The sequence below is a fragment of the Coenobita brevimanus genome, chromosome 53 (assembly GCF_032717465.1).
Source record: "Coenobita brevimanus isolate Jiangsu-jjx chromosome 53, ASM3271746v2, whole genome shotgun sequence".
In the NCBI taxonomy this organism is placed as follows: domain Eukaryota; kingdom Metazoa; phylum Arthropoda; class Malacostraca; order Decapoda; family Coenobitidae; genus Coenobita; species Coenobita brevimanus.
The window spans coordinates 28,454,652-28,481,620 of NC_137006.1; the positions used below are offsets into that span (position 1 = coordinate 28,454,652).

Below are 26,969 nucleotides of genomic sequence, written 5' to 3' on the forward strand. Positions count from 1 at the left end.
GAAGGAACCAAAGGCTAAGCCCACGAAATAGTTCCTTCCAAGAAATAATAAAAACAATACAAAAGAGAGCCAAATTCAAGATCCGTTCATTTCGAGATGCCTGGACACACTGCGTTTGAAAGACTGGAGATCATAGGAAGTAGGAAATACAGACAGAGGGAGACAGTTCCAGAGTTGACCTGTTGCATAAGTGAAGGACTGGGAGTAACAGTTAACTCTTGCATTAGACAGTTGGCCAGAGAAGGGATGAGAGTTTGTTGCTAGACGGGTGCTATGCACCTGTCGTAGAGGTGGAGGGATGCAGACAGACAGTCCAGAGGAGCAGTGACCATTGAAGTAGCGATAGAAAAGAGAAAAAGATGCAACAGTGTGGTGAAGAGACAGAGGTTGAAGGGAGCCGGTAAGAGGAGGAGAATTAAGGAGACGAAAAGCCTTTCACTCCACCCTAATGTGAAGCGCTGTGTGAGAAGCCTCCCCACACATGAGAGTTTTACTCCACACAGAGGCGAATAAAAAGGGCTTCATTGGCCCGTGTTCATACTAAAAATTATTTCAGATGGACAAATCTAAAACAAAAACAACAGCAATAACAAACTCCACAGAACGTCTCCCAGGTCCAAAGAGTTAACTACTGTAGTCACCAACTCGCAGAAAACAGGAAGACTACCCTTGACCTGGTCCAGCTTTGAAAGTCATGATAAGCTAAGATACTGACTTGACCAAGAAGCCTTAACTAACTAACTATATTATACTATATTGCGGCTGTAGTGGTTGAATATAATTATGTTCCCATCTACACTGTACTTACTCCCCTTAATCCCATTAGCTAGGGAGGAGACTTTTATAGTTCATAGCATTTTAACCCACAGGAGAGTACCCTTGTCCATAGCAGTGCACCCAATGATCAAAGGTCACTCTCTGACCACAGACTTCTACTACCACACCACCCTGACATCTTTAGCTATAAAATAAACCAGCACAGTGGTAAACTCTGATCTTCAGCCAATAAATAAACCTGCACACTTGTAAACTCTGACTACATAACTAAACTCCAGAGCCCTGCATGCTGTTAAATTCTGATAATTCACCTACTCTGTTCCCTAGCTCCATGTCTCTCCCAGTAATTGTGGCTGCCTGAACATACATTTCTCTAGTTCAATAGATCTTTAAAACTCCAAATATTCAGTCACTCACCCTAACCTTATCTCTCTCTCTCTCAATTCTGAATATTCAAGCACTCAGCTCCTCAATCCCACATCCCTCTAGTAATCCCTTAGTTCCCAGAGCTCCTGCATGTGGGATTTTGCTGGAAGGGTTCTAGGCGTACCGCCTTCTGTTTGTCGGCTCGTAGTTGCAAAACTCATTGGTCCTTACCCCGGAGTTTCTTTCTTTATTAAAGTTTGAAAGTGCCCAGGTCTGTCCCATACCTGGGACACGGGACACAAAGGGGTTAATTCTGAATGTTTTTATACAGTTCTCTAATTTGGCATCTTCACACTCCAACATTCCCACCACTCCTCCTCAGTCTCCCACCAGCCGAGTGTTGGTCAAGGTGCATTATCGTTCACTTGTAAAACTTCTTGCCTGGATTGGCAGCATGGTCGAAGAGTAGCTGGCAAGACTCAAAGGTTGAACTGTACATGCCTAAGAATTCCCTCATCTTCAAGGATAGGTGTCAACAAAGCGGAACGGTCCATCATTGAATGGGGGGAAACCCAGATCAAACACCGCTCCAACATTGCCCTCCAAAGGACTGTTAAGAATGCCCTCCCGCAAACATAAAATGGCTTCATTGATGAATTTGGATGCCAGTCGCATCTGAATGCTTTCATTGATCAGCAGCAACTTAGGTTCAACTTTACATTTCTTCATAACCTGAATGGCTCCTTCACTGACGTTTCATTCCTTTACACCTGCCTCATAGACATATGCTTCTCTCCCAGATTTGCGACCAAGGAATCCACAGGGCACCATGTCCCTGAGAAACCTTGCATCGCCAGTGATGATGCAGGCACCCAGTGCTTTACTCACGCTCTCACCTACAAGCTGGGCAACATCCACACCAACTTCATCAACCAGTGTGGCAGACCCAACATGCCATCCAAAGGCGCGAGTGACTCTGTCCATTCATTTGGAGTCCACACCCTCCTGCAACAGCCTCATGGCCTGGTCCATCATCGCTGCCAGAATCCGTGTGGTGTAGAACGGACCATCACCAACCACAGTAACAACCTTGCCCTGCTTCAGTCCAACATCTACAGCCTTAGCAGTGGTTTCCTTTGAAGTCTGAGGTGTGGCAATAATCTCCAGGAGATGCATCTTGTCCATAGCGGAGAAATGGCGCATTTCAGCTACAGTACCTTGTTGGGTCAATGTCAGCAATGTGTTTTGCTGATGTATTTGATGCAAATACACAGTGTTCTGACAGCAGTGGCTCCACACCCTGAGTGACCCAGTGTTTAAGGCCCAGGTCCTCAAACACGTTCTCATTAACATCAACATTCTTGATGTCTTTGTATTACACCATTAGCTTCAGGTTGGACATGTTCTGGTCTGCAACAAACTTGCTGAACTTCTTGTGTTTGACAGCTTGTTCAGTCCGGTGTGCACCTGGTTGATGCCCTGAGCCAGTCCAGCCATGTCGTTGATGATAGTTTGGAGACACACACACACACACACACACACACACACACACACACACACTGCTCACTGGCTCAGTGGTAACGTTCTCTCTTGCCATCTGGTAGACGGGAGTTCGTGCCTTGCTCAGGTTGTGAAAAGTTTCACTGACGAAGTGGGTGGTTACTGTCCCCCTCAAGCAAGGGGACGGGTGTGTGCATGTATGAAGGTCACAGCATTGCCTTTTGATTGGACTATATGAGCTCTCAGCTCCCTTCCAGGAGGGTAAAAGCTAATAATCACGACCATCAAGTGATCCTGACTGACCTGGTGAATTACACACACACACACACACACACACACATTTATTGGCTCACGAGCTCTGGTACACGGTTCTTATGGTGCCCTTTTAACTGGGTGTTCAGACCTAAATGCAGCATCCGTACAGGACTCAAATATCCATGCTCTTCTCCACACCTTGCAACGGCAGGAGAACATACTTTACAGTAACTGTATGGAATGGCCCTGCAGGGTGGTTGGTTGTCTGCAAATGATGGGTCTGCTCGGCCAGACAGATGGAGGTTATACAGTAGAAACAATTTAACCCCTCTGCACATGATGATGTGTTTGTCGTCATATGGGTGTGGCTGCGCCCTTACACATTGATGTTTTTGTCGTAATTAAAGCAAAAAAACTTTCGTCAGAGGAAAAAGTTTTGGCTGATTGGCATCATTTTTGGAGGCGTCATAGCTTCCCTGCTCCTCATCAAAAGTAACGAGCTGGCAACTGTGGGTCCCAGTACCAGCAAGAGAGCAGACAGGTTATTCAGTACCAAATGAGCTGTGAGTGGGGAAGGTACTGTGCGGTTCTGTCCCTTTAAATTTCCACTCTTTCCTTCATCCCAGCTGTGCAACATACTTCACAATACCAGTAGTGCTTGTGTATAGTGTTTGGGCACTGTTGTGATTAGATTTGGTGTTTGCAATAGGAAATTTGGTGTTTGTGAAGCATTCCTGGTTGTTATCAGCCGTTGGCCCAACGAAGATTGTGTTACTGTTTCTAAACAGCTTCACTGCCTCTATCCTGTACCAAATGTGAGTATTCAACTGTAAAAAACAGTGGCAGTGAATCATGTGAATATATTGTGCATATCTAGCATACAAAGATTTGGTGAAATATGTGCAGTAGCTTAGAGGAAGGCAGGAAACTGCCCTACAGTCATGACATGGCGTGGGTACACCGTAGTTTTTTTGCATTTTTCTCGAAAGCTATGAGGCCTAGGATCACCGTTGTGGGCTCAAACGAAAGCCAACGAAATTCTGCATAGGATGATAAAATAAAAACATAACAGTGGTGAGAAAAGTTTTTCGCTAGAGTTCCCCAGATATAAAATCTGTTGTCTGTCAGAAATGGGTTTTATTTTTTCACTTATTACTCGAACACCATAGCTCTTATCAAACTGGGACAACTGGCATTCAAAAGCTAATAAAATTCTCTTTCGAATGATGTATAACATGTAGAGATTGATTACTAAACATTTGACTTATGATGTTGGGAATTGAAATCTATGGTCCCGAATGTTTATTCTGAGGGCCCTAACGTATGTATAGTGTGTTTTTTTTTTTTTGCTTATTGTGTAGAACAAACATCTACAAATAGGAATATGTGGGTTTTGTGGCAAAATAAATATGTTTGGGTGGTGAAAATAAACCGAGAATACACATTTTTAGAGCGTGCAGTGGCGGGGGAGGGGGGGGAGAGAAGCCGGCGCATCACGGCATAGAAAACTTATTAACTTATCTGCACGGGAAGGGGTAAAGTGGTAGGTAGTGGGGACCATTATCCACTCACTTGATATAGTGCTGCCTACTTCTTCCTTTGTTGACTCCACACTGAACGAATACTGTAATGGTGTTCTTGTAACACAACAAACCATTAACAACATTGAGTGGTAACCATAAGTATAAGTAAATAACAGGTGATGTGGAGCCTACGTTTGTCACTGTTTACTGGTAGGAGAGAGACAAATTTGCAGTCCATCACTTCCCTCACCACAGCAAGGCATTGTCCACGGCAAGGATACATCGTTCAGTTGCACAGGCCAGCCCTGTAGGGGCAACTGCGTGCCTGCGGTTGATGGATCTACTTGACCAGACAGAACCGGGGCTGATCTACTACTCATACCGAAGCCTTCTTCCATTACGGTTATGGACAATATTTGTGTATGTCATTCCTCCACCATAGCTTTCATAATTATTAATAAATCATTGTTAAAAGGTATTATAATTTTCCCAGTATGATGCTTATATTATTATGTCGAATCTCAGTTCAGACTTAGGCACGATATTTTCCTGTTATTAGTTTCAGTCACTGTAATCTTCTACTGACTCTAATCTCATTCATTCCACTTTTATTGTTATATTTATCGGCATGATTGTCAAATGATAGGGTTGTGTATGGGTTTTTAGATAAATTCGAGAGAATCAATGCCCTGAAAATTATAACTTTATTTTATATTACACTTTAGTAGAAGAATTACTACGATTACAGATCAGTTGTTGCTGGTCACTATCCCAGCCAGGTGGGATGGTTCTAATAACAATCTCATTCCCGTGGTAAATGTATTCTTTCCATATTTTCATGTATAGATCTTCATTTGATTTATAAATAAATAAAGAGGAAGAAAAATAATTTGCAGTTTATATATATATATATATATATATATATATATATATATATATATATATATATATATATATATATATATATATATATATAACCCTTGTTAAACGTTACTGGAAAATAATTGCGTGTCGGAAACTCATTTTCCCTCGTGCGGCATTTCATCCATGCACAAATAGTTATCTTTCCATTGTTATGTTTGGCGAAAATAGAGCATATTATATTCTTCTTTCATTATAAGTTGTTTCCGTCTGCTTCTTCATTATTCTGTGTGAGATTAGTAACACAAGTTGCCAACACTTGTCAGACCAGGGTATTGGCCTTGTACAAGGGTTACCTCTTCATGCCAGCGGTGTATAGAGGTCGGTGCTGTTTGAGGTAACGACGCCTAATAACACATAAACTCACACATTCCGAAATTCTGACGTCACATAATCTTGTCACACAACCACCACCCTGCAGTTTACAACACACTACCGTTATAAGAGGACCATAAAGTTTTAATGTAATTCTCCTTCCCCCCCACCAAAAAAGAAAAAAAAAGCAAATATCATCATACTATCGAAAGCCATGGTCAAGAAGCTTACCATTTATATTTGCATCAAGTATAAAAGGTGTTTTTATTGTGTGTGTGTGTGTGTGTGTGTGTGTGTGTGTGTGTGTGTGTGTGTGTGTGTGTGTGTGTAGGCTACCATTGATGAGTGGGAGCGGACAGTAAGAATTTATGTGTGTGTGTGTGTGTGTGTGTGTGTGTGTGTGTGTGTGTGTGTGTGTGTGTGTGTGTGTGTAGGCTACCATTGATGAGTGGGAGCGGACAGTAGGAATTTATTTGTGTGTGTGTGTGTGTGTGTGTGTGTGTGTGTGTGTACCGTTGATGAGTGGGAGCAGACAATCGGAATATATTTGTGTGTGTGTGTGTGTGTGTGTGTGTGTGTGTGTGTGTGTGTGTGTGTGTGTGTGTGTGTGTGTGTGTGTGTGTGTGTGTGTGTGTGTGCGTGCGCGCGCGCGCGCGCGCGCGCTCACACAAACACAACTAGTGAAGGCAGGAGGGTAGTCGGGATATATTAGGATGATGGGAGGGTCAGGTTGGGATTGGGAGATAAAATGACTGAGTATGGGTCTTGAGAAGAGTAAATAGAGATGGAAAAGAAAAGGCCTGGACTTAGTTACACCGTTATACCATATACCGGTACGCCTATGATTACGTGAGATAAACACTACTTAATGTAACAATTAAAGTGATTTACGAGAGAAATGTTCAAAACAAACACAGTAAAACCTCTACCTAGACACATACACACACGCACACAGTAAAAAGGAGACTGTTTCATTTCTTTAAACGATCTATCTATCTATCTATTGCCAGACGCCATAATCCCGTAAGGGGTGGCCATTTGACTTTGAGTTATTTGTTTAACGGGGAGGGGCACTAACCCTCCACCAACCCACTTGTTGACACGTATAAAAACGGTGGTATTTGTAGGAATAATCCAACCATCCATCATTCAGTTCTTTTGTGCGATATGAGGAGCGTTGCGGTCTGGGGCTTACTCGGTCCAGACATTTCAGCTGAGGGTGGCTTGCCACACTTGCCCCTAAGCGGCATTTTATGACCAATAGACTTCATCTTCCCAAGAACGTAATATTGCTGGCCTCATCTGATTGGCGTGATCCCGCTGGACCACCAGTCGTCATGTTGTGATTAGCTTTTCTTCCACAGCAGCAATTTTTTCTTGGGTTTGAAGAAACAGTTTGGCCTGCCACTCAGTGTAGAGCAGCGGTTCCCAAATGAGGGGGGAATTTCCCTCCGGGGGGAAATTTGGACAGTCCGAGGGTGGGGGGGGGGGAATAAACACATCAGGCCAGAATAGCCAAAGTAGCATTTCTGATGAGTTGTTGCATAAAGATCTGAAATATCCTTTGATCAAATCAGTTTGGTTTTTAATGTGGTCTTTTTAAGAGTGAAGTCAGAATATGACCCTCAAATAATATTATCATCGTGCATGAAACTACAAGCTTCTAAAAGTATACCCAAAAGTTTGAAAAACTCCAGAATGCCGCTAGATTTGTTGCTATTATAAGTAAAAAAGTACTGTTAAATGGAGGCGAATAATTCTAGAATCTCGAGTTATCTAAAATAAGTTCAAAAGGGGTAGGGGGAATTTCCGTCTGAGCGAGGGGGGGGGGGGAATCATCAAAGGTTTTCTGGCAAAAATGAGGAATGGCCAGGGAAAGTCTGGAAATCTCTGGCGTATAGTCACATGAATATATCACTACATCGAGTGAGTGAATAATGGGCGCTCCAACCTGCCATACTAAAGGAATAGTGCTACGCCATAAGCTGCTATACAAATGTTTCTTGTTGGTCAGAAAACATTAGCCTTATTTATAATGCATGTGGAACTTTCTTGACAAGAATGCCATTAGTATAAAGCTACATTGGCCGATCCTGGTGTGAATAAAAATAACATTATAATATGCTAACAGTTTGTGTGTGTGTGTGTGTGTGTGTGTGTGTGTGTGTGTGTGTGTGTGTGTGTGTGTGTGTGTGTGTGTGTGTGTGTGTGTGTGTGTGTGTTGGATTAACCTGTTTTGTCGTATACTGGTAAAATAAATTGCAACTATATCTTATAATGAATGTATTTTTTCTTACTTTCTCCTGGATGTATTAATAATTTTGGTGTAGGTTAGTCTTTGGTATTTCCTATCCGACTGTTTTACCTATTCTCCTCATCGACCAAGCCCCGTCATCCTCCCTACCTCACACTGCATAAATCATCCAAAAATTCCCCGACCGCCTTTTTCTCCCTCGCCACTGATGACTAGAAACGTGTGTCGACCCACTCAGGATTTGCATTCACAGAGAGATAAGACTGACAACCCTGACTGTAACAGATGGAAGTGCTGGAGGGTGTACGTACTGTACCTAGTTAGCTCACCCCTTCGCGTTTCGTGTGCTAGCACTGTAACTTTTAAAATTCAGGTGATTCGAGTTCAGCATTAAGATACTATGCCTCAAAGAACCCCGATTCGAACATTGCTTTACTTCTTGATGAACTAATGTAGATATGCCGTGTGCGAAAAAGATCTTCATAATATTACGTTGTATATTAAATAATCGCATCATAGAGCAAGCGGCAAATCCTTTGACCTCAGTAGATAATCTAATGCTGAACACTTTCATAATGCAGCATCTACTGTATCATTCACATTAAAACATGATGAGTGGATGCACAAAAACAATTATGATGTCGTACCTGCCAATGATTTCCAGCTATTCCTCACACAATTCAAAGTATTCCATTGAAGTGATTATCATAACTTTAACCCCGTAGCCTAACCTGTCAGGTTATATATAAAAATTTTATGTCATATTACCGACTGGGAATTGCTATGTCGGAACATGTCCAGGAAGGACCAATAATCTTGTACTGACACGCACATTATAAACATCTTGAGGCATAAAGAAGAAAAGTATCACTCAAATGAGGCTGCTTAATTTTAAAGGCGGCATGTCTCCGTGATGTTTAACTTCGAGGGAGGCTACAACACCATGATGAATTAAGGACATCTTTTTGACATTATTTTGGTTTCATTGTTTTGAAAAGGTTTGTCAAATAACTGTGATGTCGATGACCTCGTAAGAAGAAAAATTTTCTTTGATGCATCACCTGCATCCAGTTTTATGACGTAATACAGGATAAAATATATTACCGTGCGAATGATACAGTTATAACTAGAAGAGCAGTTTACTGCTAAAATAAAGATAAAAGTTATACTACTGTTAGGCTAAGAGTTCCAAATCGCTTCTGTAGAAATACTGCATCACGTGCCTCGTGACATTTTCACAGAATACGAAAGTCTGAATGATCGTTCGTTTACTGATTTTTTCCTACGTTTATAGTTAGGTATTCCATGTTCATCCAGAAAAATAATATGATATTGAAATGAGTACCTACTGTACATCAATAGTGCGTTTTTTGAACAGTGTCGTAGATAATGCATCCTCTGAATATCTATCTATCTATCTATCTATCTGTCTATTGCCAGACGCCTTAATCCCGTAAGAGGTGGTCACAAAAAAAATCGCCTCTATGTCGCTCTGTCCCCCGCCATTTCATTGCCCTGCTCCCAGCTCACACCCCTCTCTCATATACCTCTCCACTCCATCCTTCCATCTCATCCGTGGCCTTCCCCTCCCTCTCCCTCCCACCACCTCACTCATATACACTCTCCTCATCAGTCTCTCACCCTCCATCCTCTCCACATGGCCAAACCACCTTAATGTGTTTCTCCTAACGCTTCCTATCACATCCACATCCACACCACACCGCTCCTTCACTTCCTCATTTGTCAGCCTGTCTCCCCATGTGACTCCCCATACTCCTCTCAAATAAGTCATTTCCACTGCTCTCACTCTTGAGTTCTGTCTCTCCAGCAACGTCCAAGCTTCACTTCCATACGTTAGAGTTGGTATAACAATGCTGTCATGTAGCTTTTTTCACTTCTTGCTCACTTCCCTGTTTCTTATCACTGCTCTCAAGGAGCCAGCAACCTTTCTTCCCTGCTGTACCCTTTCAAGCACTTCACTCTCTAAATTTCCATCCTTACTCATCACACTACCCAAGTACTTAAATGCACTCACATTTTCCATATCCTTCCCATCCAATCTCACTGTACATTCACTAACTTCACTTCTCTCGAAAAGCATAACTTTACTCTTCCCTACATTCACCTCTAGATTTCGTTTCTTATACACTATCGCAAACTCATCCACCAAGCCTTGCAGCTCCCCTTCATCTTCATTAAACAACACAGTATCATCTGCAAACAACAGCATAGGGAGTTTCCAAACACTGTCCTCTCTCACTAGGGCCACTCCAACATCCACTGCCCTACCTTGTATGTCTTTTATGACCCCATCCGTATACAGATTGAACAACCATGGAGACATGACACATCCTTGATTCAGTCCAACCTTCAAATAGAAAAATTCACTCAGTTCACCATCCACACGCACTACCGCCTTAGCACCCTCATACATATTCTTTACGGCTGTCAACAACTTCCCATCTACTCCATATATTCCTAATACTTTCCACAATCCTTGTCTATCCACTCTGTCATATGCTTTCTCCAAATCCATGAAGGCCGCATACAACTTCTTTCCCATCTCTAGAAACTTTTCCACTAAGGATCTAAGCATGAATATCTGATCTACAGAACCTCTTCCCTTCCTAAAACCTCCCTGTCCTTGTCCAACTAATTCCTCTGTTATTTCCCTAACCCTGTCAATCAGTATCCTACCATATACTTTTCCTATTACACTAAGAAGGCAAATACCCCTATGATTACCACGCACTCCTTTCCTTTGTACAGGGGATCAATTATACCTGACTTCCAATGCTCCAGGACTCTACCTTCCTCCCAGGCCAATCTGCACATCTTCCACGTCCATTCTACTACTGTCTCTTCCCCATATTTCAGCATTTCACCACACACTCCATCCATTCCTGGGTCTTTCCCTATTTTGACTTTCTTCATTGCTTCTACAACTTCCATGCTACTGGTTTCTTCCTCTCTTCTGATATCCCTCCTTCTCCCAGCCATTCCCCAGCCACTTTATACTTGCATTACATTCATTCTTTATGTTCAACAATTCATTGAAGCGTTCTCTCCATCTGCTCACTTTTTCTCCCTTCTCCACTAGTAACCTACCATTTTTATCTTTCACTCCCCTGCTAACTTCTTTGGTACCCTGTCTGACTCTCTTTAACTCTTTCCAGAACATTTTCTTCCATTTCCTCCACTTTACACCCAAATTCCTTCCAAATTCCTCATCCACTCTCTTCTTACTCTCTCTCACTAATCCTTATACCTCTCTCTTCCTCTCTACATATAACTCTCTCATCCATCTCTCAGCTTCTTCCACACTCCTATTTCTCATCCACTCACTATATGCTTTCTTCCTTTGTGCCACAGCTTCTCTCATCTCTTCAGTCCACCATGCTGTTCCCTGCATGCTCTTTCGTCTTCTCTTCAGCCCACACACCACCTCACACGCTGCACAGATTTCTTCCGTGAATATCTTATACACACCTTCCATGTCCCCCATCTGCTCCAATCTATACTTACCCAATCGTTCCTCCACTTCCCTCGTATATTCTGCCATTTTTCCATCCTCTTGTAACTTCTGTGCCCTCCTTGTAAGAACTACTTCCTCCTGTCTTCCTTCTTCTATTTCTCCATTTTGTTTGGACACTGATTCTGACCACCACTTCCACTCCCCCAACCTCTATATGCTCTTGCATCTATTACACATCTTCGCATCCTTTCATCCACACACACATAATCAGTCATTGCCTTCCTTTCATTCAGTTCACCATCCACCCTTCCCATCAGTTGCCATGTATAACTGTGGATCATTTTGTGCCTGAAGAGGGTACTGGCTATCACCAACCCCCTCCCGGCACAAATGTCCACTAAAGCACTGTCATTCTCATCTATCTCAGCAGGCACAACCCACTCACCAACTACTCTATCCACCTTCACATTCCCTACTTTTCCATTCTTATTTCCAGTTAAGGACACTCTCATTTCTTTCAAACTTTTCCAAGGATGCTTCCACATTTGTCCAGAACTCTTCTCTCACTCTGCTTACACGATCTTGTGTTGGCGCATACACACACACAATCGCCCACATTTGTAGTCCAGCTTTCACTCCTTGAACCAACTGATCCATAGCCTCTTATGTTTTTTTCCATCTGTTACTCACAACAATACACACTCCTTCTTTTGCCCTCTCATTCTCACCTGCTCTCGCACATATACACCATCCATGCTCCCATTCTCTCACACTCTCACCTCTCCATTTAGTTTCCGTTAATCCACATACATCTACTTTCGCACCCTCAAGCACCTGTACAACCTCTCTCCCTTTCACCTATCATTCGCACCTCTATCATTCCATGTAGCTACCCGTACCAAGTCCTTTGTTCGGTCCTTAGTCGTCATCTTTTGGTCAGTCCTGGTCCGAGGCTTCGTGTTCGTATTTTTAGGTACCGGTAGTTGTTTTCCGGGGAGGGGCACTAACCCTCCGCCAACCCACTTGTTTTCACGTAGGGAAGACGCGTTGGTTGGTTACAAGGTTACCACCCAGCGTTGTAAATGCTTTCCTGGTTTACATGAAATAATTTGGCTTGCCACTCAATGTGGAGTCCCCCCCCAAAAAAAAATAAAAAACAGGGTATCACCACGCCTATTAGGTGGATGATGGGCGACCCCACCTATCCCTCTGAATATCCTACACGAAATTTTAGCATTTCGCTGTTTGCGCCATGATGATCATGCCCTACAAGAAGAACTTTTATGGTAGCTAAGTTATGTATCATTGTCCTAGTTGCATTCTGACGCAAATACTCTCTGTACCATTTCAATCCTCGAATTTCATAGATTGTGCTTGTCCTTAATGATATAGTGTGATATTAATGTCCTATAACTGTAGAGATAATTTATCACAGAATTCGGAGGTTGCAATCTCCATCGTGGACTGTGATACCAAAGCTTGATGCTCAAGAGCTGAGAATCCCTGCCCAAATTAGTATTCATATCAATAATTTCTCCTGTCTAGCCTATCACATATCAGCGAGTGGGATGTTTCAGTGCAGGAGTAAACGCTAGCTTGTTCACATACCTACAACATATGCCTGGGTGAAGGGGATGTGTCACTGTCAGTGCGAACGGTAGCCTGGCCACGTCTCCACCACATATGCGTGGATTGAGAAGATGTGTCAGTGCCACAGCGACCGCTAGCCTTGCCACATCTCTACTACATATGCGTGGGTTGAGAGGATGTCTGACAGCCAGAGCGACAGCTAGCCTGGCCATATCTCTACTACCTATGCATTGGTGAAGGGACTTGTCAGTGCTAAATCACATGGTAATCTGGCCATATCTCTGCCACATGTGCATGGACGAGTGAAAGTGATAGTGCCTGATTACTCCTTTACCTGGTTACATCTCTGTCACAGACAAGTTCATGGGTTACCTTTGTAGTGCACATACGAATTTCAGAAGGCTTAAGCTCAAAAGGACGGTGGACATATTCATGTGCTGGCTCAGTTTACCCCATGTCCTAATTTTGGTGGCAATAGGCCCAGTAGGTTGCCCGTGAGTGAGCGTTTATGCACGCACACACGCATGCACACATGCAAATACACATACATGCAAACGCACACACACACACACACACACACACACACACACACACACACACACACACACACACACACACACACACACACACACGCCTCTTCACTGCTGCTTAGTTTTCGTTGTTTTCTGCTCCTAAAATCTCAGCCTGTGACTGGTGAAGGTTGGACAATTTTGTTCTTTGCACTTGTATTAAGACTTCACACCCTGAATTACGAGAAGGTCCAATTATTTTGTTTGCTCGCTATTAGTACAATTTTACTTGGTACTCGTAGACTTATTACTAGAGTGTTCGATAATAGTAATAAATGAAAGAAAAGCATTTGGAAGCCGAATGCTTATCTCCCACCAGAATATGTGGTTGGCCAAGTTACAAGTTTGACTCCTCGGGGGGGGGGGGGACCGGGGACCGAAGCCTCTACAAGGGCAGGCGCCCGCCCGCCGGGGGAACTGGGCGGGGCTGGGGACGGACCCCCCTTGGAGGAAAGGGGGGGGTTGCCCCTCACGGAGTCTGGGCGGCGACGGCCCCCCCAGGGCGCCGGAAAATAATAGCCATAGGTTGAAACCCTGAAGGTTTCATATTAATAGCTCAAGCCATTCATGAGATATAATTGTGCTAAAGGGGGGGAGGGTATAAACTAGTTGACCTTTAGCAGCCATTTTGGTGACCTTGACCTTGACCCCGAGTGCCCATTAGCGATCTCGGCCACAATTTTGGCCATATTTTGATACCCTGAATTTTTCATGGTGATAGTTCAAGCCGTTCATGAGATATAATGTGAACACACACACACACACACACACACACACACACACACACACACACACACACACACACACACACACACACACACATACACACACCGAAGCGGGCAAAAACATATCGATCAGCTTTGGTAACGGCGGGCGATAATAAACCCCTACCATACTGAAGTCATTCGTAACTTATATACGATTGCCTTGTGGTAGTCAAATAAGTACCATTACGTAATCATGATGAATGGGACACTGTTGTTTTATGGAACGTTTATGCCAAAAGTTTGATGCGGGATGTCGGTTATGGCAACCACTGTCTTAGTGTGTGGTGGTTTGGGGGATGAGAGACGACCTATTCTCTCAATACTTATTATTTTATTAAAAAGCACTAGTACAAACACTTTTGTTCGTAATTAAGGAGGCCTTGGCTTAATCAGTAGAGAGACGGCCTGCAGTCCAAATGGACCCAGGATAGAATCCCGGCTGGGGCATGGATCTATCAGAAAACCCACCGACGTGTAAAAATACCCCCGCCAATACCAGTACACTAGTCATGTATGAAACAGCCCTAGCATGTATTCAGTATGGACGGTGGGTGTTAGCGTCGAAATGGTGACATGTGTAGGTGTAGGAGGACTACTGGGCCTTGGGATAGGCCACTGCCCCCGAGAAACAGGCCCTAAAGCCTTTGCCCAGAGTCAGACACGTAAAAAAAAAAAAAAGTGGTACCCATAACTACTCATCTACCAATCGGATCGTAGCTTATGTGGTACCGACTGACTATATAACGGAAAATAACAGCAGGAGCATTTTTAATTTCAAAATATTCCTACTCAGTGATGACTGAAGATTGCCGTGTTATACTTTTCTATTATATTGTGCTACCATCCATTTGATAATGAGATTCTCTGACTTTGGCGCATGTACAGTAACACTACACAGAGAAAACCTCGTTGTCAATCCCAGTTAGGCACTTGACACTGGATATACGTAGATGTTTACATTTTCATTTTTGCAGTTTTGTCCAGATGGTTATTAAAAAAAAAAAAAGTACCTTCATCTGGTTCAGCACCATTTCCTTTAAAAGGAAAATAAATTTATATTACCTCCTTTATTACTATAATTATTCTTTGGTACTGCTTGGCAAAGGGAAAACGTCTTGTAATACAAAACTTATTTCCTAATCTAAACAAAAGAGTCTAAGAGTAGCAGTTGGGGATTGACAGGGATGTTTTCCCAGGGTATTACATGCTATAAAATCAGAGAATCTTCTTGTCGTTGTGAATGGTAGCACAATATAATAGAAAAGATTAACAAGGCAACCTTCCATCATCACTATCAGAATACTAAAAAAAAAGAAATACTCGTGAAGTTTTTTTTTTTTTCGTTAAATAGTAGTCTTTACCACATGTGCTACGATTCGATTAGCAGATGAGGAGTTATGGACACCACTTATTTTACTGACGACCAGAAGTGTCAGTGCTTGTGTTTTTTATTACAATAATTGCAATACAGTGAACAGGTCATGGGCTCGATACGCAAAAACCACCACATACTACGACAGTGGTTGCCCTAACCCACACTCAACAACATTACTTTACATAAAATTGCAGTATCCCCTTCATCATGATTACTAGACAATACTTACCTGACTACACCAGGCAATCTCATACAAATTAGGAATGACCTCGAGTAGGCAGTTTTTTCAGTACTATTATTGAACACCCCAAAATAAGTCTACCAAGTAAAATAGTACTAATAACAAGCACACAAAATAATTAGACCTTATCGTACTTCAGGGTGTGAAGTCATAATACTAGTGCAAAGAACAAAAGGGTCCAACCTTCACCAATCAGAGGCTGAGATTTTAGGAGCAAAAAGCAACGAACACTGAGCAGCAGTGAAGAACATCATATTACCGCACAGAAACATATATGTGGATATTGTGAGTGTGTGGAGAGGAGGAGGCCTATGTCTGGGTGTCGGAGGGGTGGTGAGTGGATGTAGAAAGGGGCCGGTCAGAGCTGGATGCAGCACTCTGGAAATCGGTGGCATGATACTTTGAGAATTTACAAGTATGAACTCTTGACTGTCAACCTTTCACAATTTATCAACAAATCCCTCTTTTCATCGGAATGATTTCATGAAAGCATTTATGGAAGATACTTAATTCTTATATTTTGCTCACATGGTTCATTTATTATAAATATTCAATGGTCTGACGATAACACAAGGGCATACGCCCCCTACGCCTCTCCATACTAGGAATCCGTGTCAGGTGTGTGTGTGTGTGTGTGTGTGTGTGTGTGTGTGTGTGTGTGTGTGTGTGTGTGTGTGTGTGTGTGTGTGTGTCTGTGTGTGTGCATGCGTGTGTGCGTGCATAAACGCTCACTCATGGGCAACCTACTGGGCCTATTGCCACCAAAATTAGGACATGGGGCAAACTGAGCCAGCACATGAATATGTCCACCGTCTTTTTGAGCTTAAGCCTTCTGAAATTCGTATGTGCACTACAAAGGTAACCCATGAACTTGTCTATGACAGAGATGTAACCAGGTAAAGGAGTAATCAGGCACTACCACTTCACTCGTCTATGCACATGTGGCAGAGATATGGCCAGATTAGCATGTGATTTAGCACTGACAAGTCCCTTCACCAATGCATAGGTAGTAGAGATGTGGCCAGGCTAGCTGTCGCTCTGGCTGTCAGACATCCTCTCAACCCACGCATATGTAGTAGAGATGTGGCAAGGCTAGCGGTCGCTGTGGCACTGACACATCTTCTCAATCCACGCATATGTGGTGGAGACGTGGCCAGGCTAGCGTTCGCACTGACAGTGACACATCCCCTTCACCCAGGCATATATTGTAGAGATGTGGAAAAGCTAGCGTTTACTCCTACACTGAAACATCTCACTCACATATATGTGATAGGCTTGATAGGATAATTTATTGTGTGATAGGCTTGATAGGATAAATTATTGATATGGAGAGTAATCTGGGCAGGCAAACTCTACTATTGAGCTTCAAGCTTTGGTATCACAGTCCACGTCGGAGATTGCAACCTTCGAATTCAGTGATATCTCTACAATACTGGACATTAATATCACATAATATCGTGAAGGACAAGCATAATGTATGAAATTCGGAGACTGAAATGATAAAGGGAGTATTTTCATTAGAATGCAACTTGGACAGCGATACGTAATCTAGCTACTGTAAAAGTTCTTGTTGTACTGCATGATCACTATGGCGCCAACAATGAAATGCTAAAATTTCGTGTAAGATACTCAGAGGATTCATTATCTAAAACTTTTTGTACAAAAAAAGAAAAAAAAAAAAAAAAAGCTACATTGATGCAGTTACTCATTTCAGTGTCATATTATGTTTCTGGATAAACATGAAGTACCTAACCATAAACGTAGGAAAAAATCAATAAACGAATGATAATGCAGAATTTCGTATTCTGTGAAAATGTCACGAGGCACGTAATGCAGTATTTGGAACTCTTATCCTAATAGACGTATAACTTTCATCTTTAGTTTAGCAGTAAACTGCTGTTTTAGTTATAACTATCATTCCCACGGTAATATATTTTATCCTGTAATATGTCATATAATTAGGTGTAAACTATGCATCAAAGAAATTTTTTCTTCCGACGAAGTCACTGGGATTACAATTATTTAACAAACCTCTTCAAAACAATGAAACCATAATATTGTGAATGAGCTGTCCTTATTTCACAATGGTGGTGTCGCCTACCTCGAAACTGCACATCATGGAAACATGCCGCCATTAAAATTAAGCTGCCTCATGTGAGTGGTATTTTTTTTTTTTTCAAGCCTCAAGATCTCTATGATGTGCGTGTCAATACAAGATTATTGGTCTCTCCTGAAAGTGTACAGACACAACAATTCCCAGTCGGTAATATGTCATAAAATTTTTATACGTAACCTGACAGGTTAGGCTGCGGAGTTAACGTTATGATAATCACTTCAATGGAATACTTTGAATTGTGTGAGGAATAGCTGGAAATCATTGGCAGGTACGACATCATAATTGTTTTTGTGCATCCACTCATCATGTTTTAATGTGAATGATACAGTAGATGCTGCATTATGAAAGTGTTCAGCATTAGATTATCTACTGAGTTCAAAGGATTTGCCGCTTGCTCTATGATGCGATTATTTAATATACAACGCAATATTATGAAGATCTTTTTCGCACACGGCATATCTACATTAGTTCATCAAGAAGTAAAGCAATGTTCGAATCGGGGTTCTTTGAGACATAGTATCTTAATGCTGAACTCGAATCACCTGAACTTGTAAAAGTTACAGTGTTACCACACAACACGCGAAGGGGTTGGCTAACGAGATACAGTACGTACCACTTCTTTTATGAGTGGCTGGACATCGAATGGGACGAAAGTCAGGAAAGTAATGCATCTTCTATAGCTTCTTCATCATCATCATTATCTTCTTCTTCTACAGAATCTCGTACTGCTCCTCTCCAGTTTCCCCTCCCTCGTCTACCTCTGCTACCCCTTCATCACCATCTACGCTATCTGTTCATGAGTTCTGACAAAAAGCTTCGCTCAGCAACTCGCCCCACACTTTCTTCTGATTCGTCCTCCACCTGTCAGGACCACTCAGCTGATGTGAACATTAATCCAGATTTCTTTTATGCATAAGATGTTGTGGCAAGTATAGAAAGCCTTGCTGGCACTGGCTGCTTTCGGATCATCTATGGGCAATAAGAATAGGAATGGAGTCATCCGACCAGGGGCATATAAAGTCAACAACTGCACAGGTGTAAAGAAAGCACAGAGTCGGCATAGCACACCTAATCTCTTGGAAACATATTTTACAAGAGGTTATATATTCTTTCCAAGATAGATCCCGAGAGAATGAATCCCCAAGTATGTTTAAAGATGATGCAGGACTGAGGTGGATATTGTTAAAAATTAGAGGATAATCCTGCGGAAGATTATGTCGGGTTAATAGATGTAAGAACTGATTTTCTGATGCATTAGAAAAGACAAGAGTATTTTTACCCCAATCTAAGATATAAGCCAAGTCAGACATTAGATGTGCCAAAACCTCATCCTTTGTTTGTTGAAGTAACTGCAGAGATTGATGCTGTGGGAAACAAATGGAAAGATGAATGGTGGAGATATCAGTGTTTAAGTGGAGAGGGCTAGATGTACGGCTCAGAAGGTCATTGATGAACAAAACAAAGAGAGTTGGTGATAGGACACAGCCCTGAGGAACACCACTATTGATTATTCCTGTCCCTGCTCTAGAGACCCGTATACATCTTCTTAGGAAGAGACTTTGACTGGTGATTTGAGTAAGGGATACAGCCAGCTTCAAAACAGCGTTAGGTGGAATTGCTAGAATCAAAGCATAAGTGAGAAAATGGCGGTTTTCAAATGGCCACCACCAGCGCCTTTCAGGACTATAAAGGCTTACAATTTCTAAGAGAAATATTGTACTTGGAAGACTTTTATGGGATTTTCAGGTACAACCGACACGATGATGCTTATAGGAAATAAATATGACCTTGCATATTACCCAAAATTCAAGATGGCCACCATTCAGACCCTCCCCAAACAAGAAAGTTGTGTATCTCTTGAAAGAAACATCATGACTAGCTAATTTTTGTTAATTATGAGGTTTTCAGGCACTGCCGACAGGATAGTACCTTTACTGGTTCGATATCACCATATTTGATACCAAAAATTCAGGATGGTCATAAATAAGGAATGAAAACATAAGCACAGAAAAGTATTTATTCAAGAACATTTCCTATTCATACCGATATCACATAATATAAAGCTCATTTCGTGGACATATGACTTAGTCATGATTGAACGATGGCATTTCCACTAGTTTTGACAAGACGACTCTTGTTTATGAAAAAAACTTAAACAATTGACACCCACCTTGCTGCACAGACACAGCATGATAGTTTTTCAGGTAAATGCACACTGCTCTTCTCCAGGTTCATGTCAGATACTCTAGGTTTTGAATCTGGCGGAGAGACAGCTTCTTGATACAGCACCTGCTTGGTTACATGGCTAGACTCAGTGCCAGAGATGGATGATCGATCACTAAAGTCACCGTTGTCCATAACCCCCCAAGTGTACAGTATGTGCGCTGAGTAAAGGTGCTTGGAAGTGGTACTTCACCTCCGGTAGACTTTGCAGCTGCATAGGCAGCGAGCAGGCGCCTGGATCTCTTGACATCATTATAGCCCAAGCTGACGCCCATATGATTTGTGGCTGTCAGAACTTCTCGACTGCGGGACTTTCCATACTGATATTGACCGAATGCTACAGTCAGTGGAGTTCTTTTTGAGCCGTGGTATACTACATGATCTGAAAAAGACAGCTTAGCTGGTTGTGTTGGTTCTTTACAGCCCACTCAGTGTCTGTGTTACAATCATCTCTACTAGCATGGTCGTCGCTGTCGACATCAGTCTTGCTGCCTTGGTCATGCTCACTGTTCATAATATTCAGTATGTCAATCTTCAACATGCGTGATCGTTTAATACCGAATAGTGCTGCAGAGCATGTCAGTAATTGGTCTGACATAAGAGTAATCTCCCACAACTCTTTCATTTCCAACACAAAGGCGGTCATCCAGTTTGAAATCAACTTTTTCCAGTGCATCTTTGAAAATTTCGCCAGCTGACCTGACTACATTCGTATTTTGAAGTTTTTTGGCGAAGTCTTCCACGGTTATATCAGCTGTGAGGCATATCTCGGGTTTGTTAAGCCTGTGGCTTGGACAAAATTGTATTTTGTCTCCAAAATAATTTGTAAGGAGTTTTTTCACATCTCTGTTATACAACTGTAGACTTTTATCCTTGTTCATCATCATCTCCCTAATTTCGGTCATTGTAAACTCATACCCATCATCAATGAGGGGACCTAGTTCAGAGATAACGTCATTGAAAACATTACATTTGGGCAAAGCTCTGGATTCGCATTGGGATTCTTTGATGTGTGACTTAGGCACATATTGCTTGAAGCAGATGTTATGACAATACAAGTCGGCAGCATATGTGTCTTCAGGACCGTTCTAGTCTGCACATCTGACATATACATCATCTTTGCGATATTGCATTGCTTCAAGGAATTGTTTTGCACTTTCCCTTGCAGAAACTGAATTTACCCCATACTTGTGCCCCTTTCCCTTTAAGCCACACTCGGTCACTTCCACATATGGCACAGTTTATATAGCCGGGGTCGACACTTGTACTGGGTCGTGGACAAGGTATCATGGTGATGCGTGTGGATGGCTTGTGAGCAGTCTGGTCTGAGTCTTGTGTCATCTCTTCATCAATGGGTTCTTCGGGAATGGTCGGTAAGTTTCTTATATCAGTATAACTCTTATAGCAGGAATAACTGTTATGGTATTTGAACTCTGCATCAGGTCCAGGCATCTTATCCTTTTGTGAACTTCATCATTCTTCAAAGCTGCTACTTCACAGACAGGCTTCCTGCCTATTGCACCCCCTTAGAGTTTTTCGGAGGTCTTGCCTTCTTGTTGGCAGATGATGCACCTGTCTGGTTGAAAGGCTGGAGTTGGCTGGGAAATACATAAGTTAATTCCTGCATCTTCGTCCATACTGTAGGCTTGTTAGAAAAGTAGACCACAGAATTCCCATCAATTAGGATTCCATTACCTGAAAAGACAGAGATTAGGACATTAGTGACTATACCATTTACAAGTCAATTTTGGAGAAAATGAACGTCAGTTTGGAGAATCAGAATCTGGATTTGAAACAAGTGAAAATCAATTTGGAGAAAGTGCACGTTGATCTGGAATTACAGAATCTCAGTTTGGAGAAAGTAAATCTCGATTCGGAAACCTAGAAACTGAATTTGGCGCACCAAGTTTCCAAATCGAGATTCACTTTTTCCAAACTGAGATCATTCCTTTAGTCTAAATTGACGTTCACTTTTTCCAAATTGATTTTCACTTGTTCCAAATTGAAGTTCAGTTGTTCCAAATTCAGATACTGTTGCTGTAAATTGGTGTGTTCATTTTCTCCAAATCGACTTGTCCTGTAAATGGTATAGAAAAGAGTGCCTAGTACAATTATGGAATAAATACAAGGACTTTCAAGGTCTTCTTAACATCACGCTGCCAAGCAGACATTTACAAAAAAGAGAAATAGTAATATCCAGAGAGGACCGCTTTATTCCAGTTATATCGAATTTAGATGACTTTCTTGTTAGTTACGGATTATAGAAGATCGTCATCTTGAATATAGGGTATCGGGCATGGTGATATCGAATCAGAAGAGGTACTATCGTTTCGGCAGGGCCTGAAAACCTAATAATCAACCTAAGAATTATCCTGTCACGATGTTTCTTTCAAAAGATACATGAATTTCTTGTTTGGGGAGGGTCCGAATGGCGGCCATCTTGGATTTCGGGTACAATGCAAGGTCATATTTATTTCCTATAAGCATCATCGTGTCGGCTATACCTGAAAACCCCATAAAAGTCTTCCAGGTACAACATTCTTTTAGAAACTGTAAGCCTTTATAGTCCTGAAAGGCCTCAGTGGTGGACATTTTGCAAACCGCCATTTTCTCACTCATGCTATGATTCTAGCAATTCCACCTAATGCTGTTTTGAAGCTGCCAATATCCCTTACTCAAATCACCAGTCAAAGTCTCTTCCTAAGAAGATGTATACGGGTCTCTAGAGCAGGGACTGGATTATGATAGCTCTAGGAGAAGTACAATGGCTGTCTACAACAGCAGCTATAGAACGACCAGAAATGATTCTAGAGATAAAGGCACAGATAGAAGGATAGAAACCGTAAGAGGGCAGTTTGGAAATTAAAGATTTATGCCAGACTCGACAGGCCTTTGAGATGCTAAGTCCAATGGCAAAGCTTTCGCAAAAGTCCCGAAAGGAGGATGACCAGCATTCTGAAAGGTAGGTGAGGAGATTGCCGGTTGACCATCCCAGGCAGAACCCATGCTGACGATCAGAAAGAAGGTTGTGATAGGAAAGATGTTTTAAACAATTTTGTTGAGAATAGACTCAAAAACTTTTGAAGTACAGGATGTTAAAGCAATTGGGCGATTATTAGAGGGTTAAGAATTGTCACTCTTCTTTGGGAAGGGCTGAATGAGGGCAAACTTCCAGCAAGAAGGAAAGGTATAAGCTGACAGACAAGTGCGAAAGAGTTTACCTAAGCAGGGTGTAAGCCTAGGAGCACAGTTCTTGAGAATAACAGGAGGGACCCCATCAGGCCCAAATGCCTTCTTGCTATTGACTCCAGTGATGGCAGAGAAAAAATGAATTGAAGAAATTTTAATGTTGGCCATGAGGAAGTCAGAGACGGGAAGTGATGGAGGGACAACACCAGAATCGTCTAAGATAGAATTGGAGGAGAAATGCTGAGCAAAGAGTTCTGCTTTATCAGTAGAAGAAATAGCTACGAGCCATCAGGATGGAAAAGAGGAGAGAAGGATGATGAGGTAAAGTTGTTAGAAAGGTTTTTGGAGAGGTGCCAGGAGGAGCAGGAAGAAATTGAGTTGGAGAGTTCAGGGAATAAAGTACAGATGAAATAATTTTTACCAGAGCAAAGAACAGATTTAGCCGATTCAGGGCAGAAACATAAAAAAAATGAGATTCAGGAGTGGGTTGGCTCTGGTACCTTTTTTAGGCTTTGTCCTTGTTGTGAACAGCATAAGGACAAGCATGATTAAACCAAGTATTATTTGCATTAGTGAAAGGATATAAGAAACGAATGTATGCTTCCATGCCCGACAGAATAACCTCCATAATAAGCATGGCACACTCAGATGGCTCTCGGCCATGGAAGCAATATTCATTCCAGGGTAGATCAAAGAAGTACTGCCTAAGGGCCTCCCAATCAGCAGTTCCAAAGTGCCAAAACCGACATTTGTTTAGAGGGTCCACCGGTCGTACTGGAGTGATAGGACAGGTTAAGGTGATAAGGTTGTGATCGGAGGAGCCCAATCGAGAGAAAAGATTAACAGCATAAGCAGAAGGATTAGCTGTTGCGAAGAGGTCAAGCATGTTGGAACTTTCTCCAAGGCGGTCAGGGATACGGGTAGGATGCTGTACAAGTTGCTCTAGGTTAATAAGGATAGAAAAGATGTAGGTTTGTTCACCAGGTGGATCAGTGAAAGGAGAGGGAAGCCAAAGGTGGCGGTGAACACTGAAATCTCCTAGGACGGAGATTTCAGAGAAAGGAGAAATGGATAGAATGTGTTTCATCTTAGAAGAAAGATAGTTGAAAAATTTGTCATAGTCAGTAGAATTTGGGGATAAGTAAACAGCACAGATATATTTAGTTAGAGAATGACAGGAAAGCTGAAGCCAGAGAGTAGAAAAATCAGAAGATTCATGTTCAGGAACAGAAGCAAGATATATCACTGAATAAATATACACAACAGCGACGTTTGGCTTTGAAATGAGTATAGAGAAAGAAGGAGGGTACAGAGAATGGTTTGCTATCAATCGCCCTAGACAGATGAGTTTCAGGAAGAGAAGGTGAGGTTTAGAGGAGAAGAGTTTGTGTTCCATAGAGAAAAGTTAGAAGAAAGGCTGCGAATGTTGCAAAAATGAAGAAGAACTGAGTCAGACAGTGGTTCCAGGCATCTTGCTGGGTCGTCACCGGGAGAGGGGAGGATGGTGGGGGAATTTATGGTCCCCCACCCCCCCTGGGACTCCGATGCTTGATGTTGAGACGCCATTTTGCTAATTTTGAATAGCAAGTGTAGTGTATAATGTGCATGTAGTTTGGTGTTAACAGTAAGAGGAACTTGTCTGGAGAGTATGCTGACCTACTCTCTGTGTTACTGAAACCCTGAAATGGTTCTGCAAAGGGGGATGGTCAGGAGCTAGTCCTGAGGGTTGATGAAACCGGAGCTCCAGCTCTCCCTGTCATCAGCTTTCCATCCACCTTGGGGGTACTGCCGTGCTCGACTGATGCTACAGTCTGCTCCCCCAAACTCAAAATTGTGCAACTAGAGTGAAAGAAGAGTTCTGGACAAATGTGGAAGCGTGCATGGAAAAGTTTGGAAGGAATGAGATAGTGTTTTTGACTGGAGATATGAATGGAAAAGTAAGAAATGTGAAGGTGGATGGAGTAGTTGGTGAGTGAGGTGTGCCTGCAGACGTTGATGAGATTGGCTGTGCTCTAATAGACATTTGTGCTGGGTGAGGGCTGGTGATAGCCCATACCTTTTTTAGACACAGAATGATCCACAGGTATATGTGGCGAGTGATGAGAAGGGATGGTGGTGAACTGAATGAACGGAGGGCAATGATTGATTATGTGTGTGTAGATGATGGAATGAGAAGGTGTGTAATGGATGCATACGAGATTGGGGGACTGGAGTTTCTGACCACCACTTGGTGGTGGTGAAAGTAAAGGTTCAGATGAAGTGGAGATGGAGGAGAAGATAAGGACAGGAGGAAGTGGAGAAGGAGGAGAAGATAAGGACAAGAGGAAGTGGAGAAGGAGGAGAAGATAAGGTCAAGAGGAAGTGGAGAAGGAGGAGAAGATAAGGACAAGAGGAAGTGGAGAAGGAGGAGAAGATAAGGACAGGAGGAAGTAGTTCATACAAGGAAGGTAGAAAAGTTGCAAGAGGATGGAAAAATGGCAGAATATAAAAGAAAAAAAGTCAGGATAAAAGAAAAGTGGAAGAACAATTGGGTAAAAAAGATTTCGGCCATATGGGGGACGTGGAAGGTGTGAGCAAGAGATTCACTGAGTAAATCTGTACAGAATGTGAGGTGGTACGTGGGGTGATGAGAGGACGAAAGGGAGTGCAAGGAATAGCATGGAGGAATGAAGAGGTGAGAAAGGCTGTGGTGCAAAAGAAGAAATCATAGAGTGAGTGGATGAGAAACAGGGACGTGGAGAAAGTTGAGAGACAGAGGAAAAAGTTGTAAGTACAAAGGAAGAGAGAGGTGAAAAGCTTACTAAGACAGAGTAAGAAGAGGGTGAATGAGGATTTTGGAAGAATTTTGAATGTAAAGTGGAGAGAATGTAAGATAATGTTATGGAAAGTGGTAAAGTGAGTTTGACAGGGTGATAAAAAGTAAGTCGGGGAGTGAAAGATAAAAACGGTATATTGCTGGTGGAGAAAGAAGAGAAGGTGAGCAGATGAAGAGAACACACAAAGGAATTGTTGATCTGAACATAGAGAATGAAACTAATGCGAGTGTAGGTGGCTGGGGAATGGAGAGGGAGGTGAGAGAAGAGGAAGGTATCGGTAGGATGGGAGTAGTGGAAGCAATGAAGGAAGTCAAACTGGGGAAAGCCTCAGCAATTGATGGAGTGAGTGGAGAAATGCTGAAGCATGTGGAGGAGAGAGTAGTAATACGGATATGGAAGATGTGCAGATTGGCCTGGGAGGAAGGTGGGGTCTAAGATGATTGGAAGTTAGGTATAATTATTCCCACTGTGCAAAAGAGAAGTGGAAAAGGAAGTGTGTGGTAATCATAGGGGCATTTGTCTTCTTAGTGTTATAGGAAAAATATATGGTAGGATACTAATTGACTGAGTTAGGAAAATAACAGAGGAATTATTTGGAGAAGAACAGGGAGGTTTCAGGAAGGGAAGAGGTTGTGTAAATCAGATATTCATTCTTATATCTTTAGTGGAAAAGTTTCTAAAGAAGGGAAAGAAGTTG

The 26,969-nt window shown here is 42.3% G+C and overlaps 1 protein-coding gene and 1 pseudogene across 1 annotated transcript in view; one reads left to right on the plus strand and one right to left on the minus strand.

The window, feature by feature from the left end:
- The window catches only part of LOC145400781 (metabotropic glutamate receptor 6-like), a 351,959-nt gene that overhangs the window by 92,043 nt on the left and 232,947 nt on the right, over positions 1-26,969 (plus strand). The window lies entirely within an intron of this gene.
- LOC145400692 (trifunctional enzyme subunit alpha, mitochondrial pseudogene) lies at positions 1,518-20,402 on the minus strand (annotated as a pseudogene).